The sequence below is a fragment of the Vidua chalybeata genome, chromosome 2 (genome assembly GCF_026979565.1).
Source record: "Vidua chalybeata isolate OUT-0048 chromosome 2, bVidCha1 merged haplotype, whole genome shotgun sequence".
Taxonomy (NCBI): domain Eukaryota; kingdom Metazoa; phylum Chordata; class Aves; order Passeriformes; family Viduidae; genus Vidua; species Vidua chalybeata.
Window position 1 is genome coordinate 85,641,721 of NC_071531.1, and position 6,000 is coordinate 85,647,720.

The following is a 6,000-nucleotide window of genomic DNA, read 5'->3' on the forward strand; positions in this document are numbered from 1 at the left end:
CAAATATGTTCTTTATGTTTGGAAAAGGAAGGTACACAATTTTTCTAAAGGGATCTGATTGGGACAATGGGTATTTTGACTGGAAGTTGAGGTTTGTATAACCAGTTCCTTGTCTTTGAAATGAGATAATGTGAATGTCAAAACTTCAAGAGTCTACGTCAAAACATGGCTTGAATGCTTAACTCCTTGTGATCTCATTGGGTCATCCCTGTGCATTAACAGGATGTACCTCTGGCATTGTCTTTAACCATTAGGAAGGATATTGCAAGACTAACACCACAGAAAAGGGCAATTTTTGGACAGTCAGCCTTAAATTGTACTCTATGCAGTTTGGTGTATTGGATGCACTGACACCGACACCCTTTCTCTTCTATAGCAATTTCTTTTGCAATATTTGCATTTACCATTTGTACTGGATGTACTTAATGTGGCTCAATGTGTTTCATGGTAAACAAGTGTTTTTGTTTGAATGTTCCTCTATTTAGCACACCGAGAACAATCTTATTCCCTACTTTCTGGGTTGTTGCCAGGAGACTGTAATCTACAGAAATTGGGACACGTCAATTTAGTGGGTTTAAATTGAAATTTAGTGGAAGAAGAGTAACAATCCTTTCATCTTCTACTCTTCCTAAAAGCCTAGATAGGAGGAAACAAAATAATTATATGTTCATTAAAATCCAGTCCAGAAATTCAGTAGATGTGCAGCTATGTGTGTTATATGAAACAGTGAAGCAAGCATTTCCTCCAATTAGGACCTATTCACACAAAACCCTGTTCCCTCCTGAGAAGTCCCAGGACTACTTAAATTAACCAGCATTTGGTGAGGATGCCAGCCTTCTGTAGTTGAAATGGTAGATTTCTTGGTTGCATTTCCCACTGTGAATCTCTTCACATTCTCAAATCAAATTTTCCAGCCCAGTTCCTCAACTCTGGATTTGACAAGAGTTGCACAAACATGAGACTCGGGAGTTCTAAATGACCTTGTTATGGAAATGATCTCTATACAAACCTGCAGTGTCTTTAGGCTCAACCATTAGATTGCTAATGAATGCATTCATTCTTCACAGCTTGTTGAAGACTAGGTTGCAAACTATGTTTGCTTCAAAACTGTTTACTTTGACTAATCTGAGTTTGTCAAGTGCGATTTGTCTCACCACTCACAGTGCATGAACTGTGCTTCCTGGCTTGGCAGAGAAACTTTTGCATAACACAGGGATCTAATTATGCTGAGTTTTGTGTTCTAAGATGCAGAAGCTTAATTATGTGGAGTGTCTGATAAGGACTTTACTGAACTCAAAGGCAATGAAGACAGATTCTTTTGTGTTCTCTGATTCATGGGACAGCTCATTAAAAACCATATTATTTTACTTTTCAGGTGTGCATCCTTGTTTGTGTGGGGTGAACATTTGCAAAATGGACAGCAATTAGTCTTTGAGCACTTACTGGAAGGAAGGATCAAGTAACTAATCAGAAATGTTCATTACAATGGAAACCCATACCTTTTGACAAATTTATAACAATGAACCGAGATTACCATTTTCTCTCTAAACCCATAGTTTTTCTCACTTATGGCAAATTACCACAACCTCATCTCAGATCTACAGGGTCACTGATCTTCACATTCTCTGTCTTGTCTTGAACCTATTTACAAAGCAACATGGAAATGTCTTTCTTCCCACTCTTTATACTATTCAATGAAATGAGCCACAGAGTGTTGCCCCTTAGTCCTGTGTGGTGTATGCCACACCTCTATTCCTAGCAGCTCATCTTCATTCTATTCTCCTGGAACTTTCATTGAGTTGTTCATGGGCAGTGTCTGAGATCCCTACAAGACACAAATTCAGAAATTACTAGAATGTTAGAGTTTTCCCAGTGGTCCCTCTGAATTATTGTAGTATCCCTCCCCATTTATTCTTGAAAACATATTTTTATACTTCAAAACACATTTTTATTCTTCTCTACATTCTCCACCAGGTATTCAGCTTTATACCAGTTAAATTTGCATAACTCCATGGGTTTGTTTGTATGTGAATTTTTTTGTTTTGTCTTTTTTGTTTGGGGTTTTGTTTATTTGGGTTTTTGTTGTGTTTTTTGTTTTGTGGGGTTTTGGTTTTTTTTTTTTTTTTGTTTGTTTTTTTTTTGTTTTTTTTTTGTTTTGTTTTGTTTTGTTTTGTTTTCTTTTCTTTTCTTTTCTTTTCTTTTCTTTTCTTTTCTTTTCTTTTCTTTTCTTTTCTTTCTTTTCTTTTCTTTTCTTTTCTTTTTTCTTTTCTTTTCTTTTCTTTTCTTTTCTTTTCTTTTCTTTTCTTTTCTTTTGTGGAGGCATTGGAGGATGAATGGGCAGATGAGTATGAATCAGTTGGTTGGGAAACTTCTCCCTGACTGCTACATCTATGTCTACAAGCTCATGAGCAAGGTAGCCCTCTAATGTTAGCTGGTCACATGTGCTTTCTCTATTGAAAAAAATGACAAACAAGCACCACTAGGAAATGACTTATCCTATCCTAAAATAGCAATAGAAAATGCTTCAGCCAGCTGAAACAAACTGTAGAAAATATTAAGTCCTGGGTCCTTCCTTCTTCCGTAATGGGGATTATATAATCTATTTCTGATCCTTAGTTCAGAAATTTTTCCAAGATTGTGACAGCTTCTACTTTCATCTTCTACTACTGAAGTCACACTTTGAGAGAACAAAGTGTTTAAAAACTACATTATTTTTTTGTAAAAGAAAAAAGTTGCTTATTTTCAAGGGACTTCCTTGCCTATTTAGGATCACTTAGATTGGGAATGATCATAAAGTACAACAGTTAACCCAGCACTGCTGTGTTCACCACTAGACTATGATTTCAAGGACCGTGTCTATGTGTGTTTTAACTACCTCCAGGCCTGGTGACTCCACCACTTCCCTGGGCAGACTGTTCCAGTGATTCACAATAATTTCTGTGAAAAAAAATATTCCCAATATCCAGACCTCCCTTGGTGCAACTTGAGGCCATTTCCTCACATCCTATTTCTTGTAGCCTGGGAGAAGATAGCAACCCCTACCTGCCCACCAAGCAGTTGTAGAAAGTGATGAGTTCCCCCTGAGCCTCCTTTTCTCCAGGCTGAACACCCCCAGCTCCCTCAGCTGCTCCTCACAGGACTTGTGCTCCAGACCCTTCCCCAGCTCCACTGCCCTTCTCTGGACATGCTCCAGCCCCTCAATGTCTTTCTTGCAGTGAGGGGCCCAGAACTGAACACAGGATTGGAGCTGTGGCCTCACCAGTGCTGAGTGCAGGGGGACGGTCACTGCCCTGCTCCTGCTGGCCACACCAGTGCTGATGCAGGCCAGGATGCCATCGGCCTTCTTGGCCACCTGGGAACATGCTGGCTCATGTTCAGCTGCTGTTGACCAATACCCCCAGTTCCTTTTCTGCCTGGCAACTTCCCAGCCACTCTTCCTCAAGTCTCTAACTTGGGGAAGCTTGAGACTTACTCATCTGGTGGTTTTGATTCCACTCCCCTTCACTAGAAACTACTGCCAGATGACATCTCAACAACCTTATTTCATCTCACATCAACCTCTTCCATTTTAAAGCTTACCATCCATTCCTTCTCCCTTTCTCTTCCTACAAGTTCTTTAGCAATTACCACACTAGCCACAGGCTCCTTAAACAGATATATGTTCTCCTCGAGTTTTCCAACCTCTTCATCAGCCTGTTCTGATAGCCTAAATATTGACATTGTTAATGGGCAATGAAGTAAAAGAGAAGGCATGTCTTCAGATGCAATAGTCTGTTGTAGTTAAAACATTTCTCCATGGAAATGAAAATTAACAATAACAGTCAAAATGTTAAATTGACCTAGAACTTGAATTTTTAGTTTTGATTCTTTTCTAGTGGAGGAAAGCACACATGAAATGCTTATATGATGTATTTTACTTCAATCACTTTTTTTTCCTCTAACAGGGCACTTTGGAAACTTCTGCATTTCTTGATAGTTTCTGTTCTATAAGTATTATAAAAGGCAAGGCAGAACCCTTGTATTAAAAAATGTATTTTAATATGTTACACATTCTGTAAGTTTCTCAGTATAGCATGCTGAAGGTCATTCCTAACAGATAGTTGTTTATGACTCAAACAATAGAGAGTTTATGATGATTCAAACAACAGATTATATCTATTTATTTAAAGTCTCAGATGAGAAGAAATAAAACTACATCCTTTTCCTTTTTCTGTTTTGGACACAAGCAAATTTGAAAACCTTCAGTGGCTGATGAAAGTCATAGAACTTTATGAAGATCAGATAAACTTCTTAAAAGCCTTCATCAGATACAAATGCCAATAACTTAACATTGAAGAGGTATCCTGTAGCCTTCTCCCAGGTGTAGAATTCTGTGTTCAGGGGAAAGTTCAAAGCAGGAGAAGGAAATTACTTCTCCTATAAAGCATGCTCAGCTAGAGGATGCCTTTTCTTCCTTGTTACTGGTACAAATGAATCAGAATATCCTGTTTCTGTTGGACTTAAAAAAAATTTTCTTTCTGCTTTCCAGAATGAATGGTATAATATTTACTACATCTATTTTTGAAGAATGCAACACTTTTCTCCCACACTACTAACAGTATCAAGGTTAGTTTTACCTGAGGACTTTGATTTATCATCTCTAAGTGATGCAAAATAAATGAAATCTTGAACATATTTTTCCAATCACTAAAGTTATTTGCCAGGACAGGGCCTATTGCTGACATGTTTTTCCTTGTACTTTCTGGTGGCTGTCTCTGGCTGCCATGGAGACCTTGAATCACATCAACTAAGGTATTATCATTTGTATCTTAAAGTCAGTTGTCAGTTTTGCTGGAGATTTCAGTAGGGCTTGGATTTCAAACCAAGACAGATTTGATTTCTTATGAGGTCTATTAAGAAAGAAGAAAAAGATTTCTTGAAGACACATTTCCTGTTTATTTAGCACAGCAGCCAGAAAGGGTAGGGGGTGTCTGTTATGCTGACACCTCTGTACAGGTGTTGTACAGAGGATCTGTGGTGCACAGAATCTTGGGAAGAAACTATCTATTGAATTTGACATTTGTGTCCATTTTAGGCCTTGTTCTTATGGTGGATTTTATTATTTTGGTCACTTTCACCTGTTTTATTTTAACTCCAGAGGGCGTGAAATTTACAGTGCCATAAACAAAGAGAGAATTAAGACAGTGTTTAAAAGAAAGTCTGTGTTCTTCACATTTCTTTGTGCTTGCTTATCTTTGCACACTAAGGTACTTCCAGGGAAAACAGCAAGACTGCTCTGAGGAAACATATTTTCTCTGTGTGTGAGCATTTGCAGAACTGAAGTCTAAGAAAGAACACTCCCCTACTTGATAATACAGGTATAAAGAGGTGTATATGAGGAGGGATTTGCTGGGTTTGGCAGCCTTTATGGCTTCCTCAAATTTCACATTTGCTTTCAGAATGAAACCCTTGGGTTCACAAACATTAGCTTTGTAATCATGTTCTATCCACCCCTTAATGCATCTTCGCATTTGTGTATTAACACCAGGTGGTGCTGCTGGCAGCAGGCCCTGTTGGGTAATGTGAAACCTGCTCTAATGCACGGAGTGCAGAACTGTAAAACGGAACTCATTGATTATGCACGTAGATTCACAGAATCAGAGAATGGTTTGGGCTGGAAGGGACCTTAAGAACATCTGGTTCTGACTCCCTGCCATGGACAGAGACATGATTTTCTAGACCAGCTTTCATACAACCTGGCCTTGAACACTTCCAGGGATGGGGCATCCACAGCTTCTCTGTGCAACCTGTTCCAGTGTCTCATCACCCTCACAGTAAATAATTTTTTCCTAATATCTAATCTAAAACTACTTCCTTTCAGTTTAAAGCCGCTCCCCTTTTTTCTATCACTACATACCCCCATGAAAAGCCCCTCTCCAGCTCACTTGCAGGTCCCCTATAGGTACTGGAAGGCAGCTATAGTGCATCCCTGAAGCCTCTTCCAGCTGTACAACCCAAAAT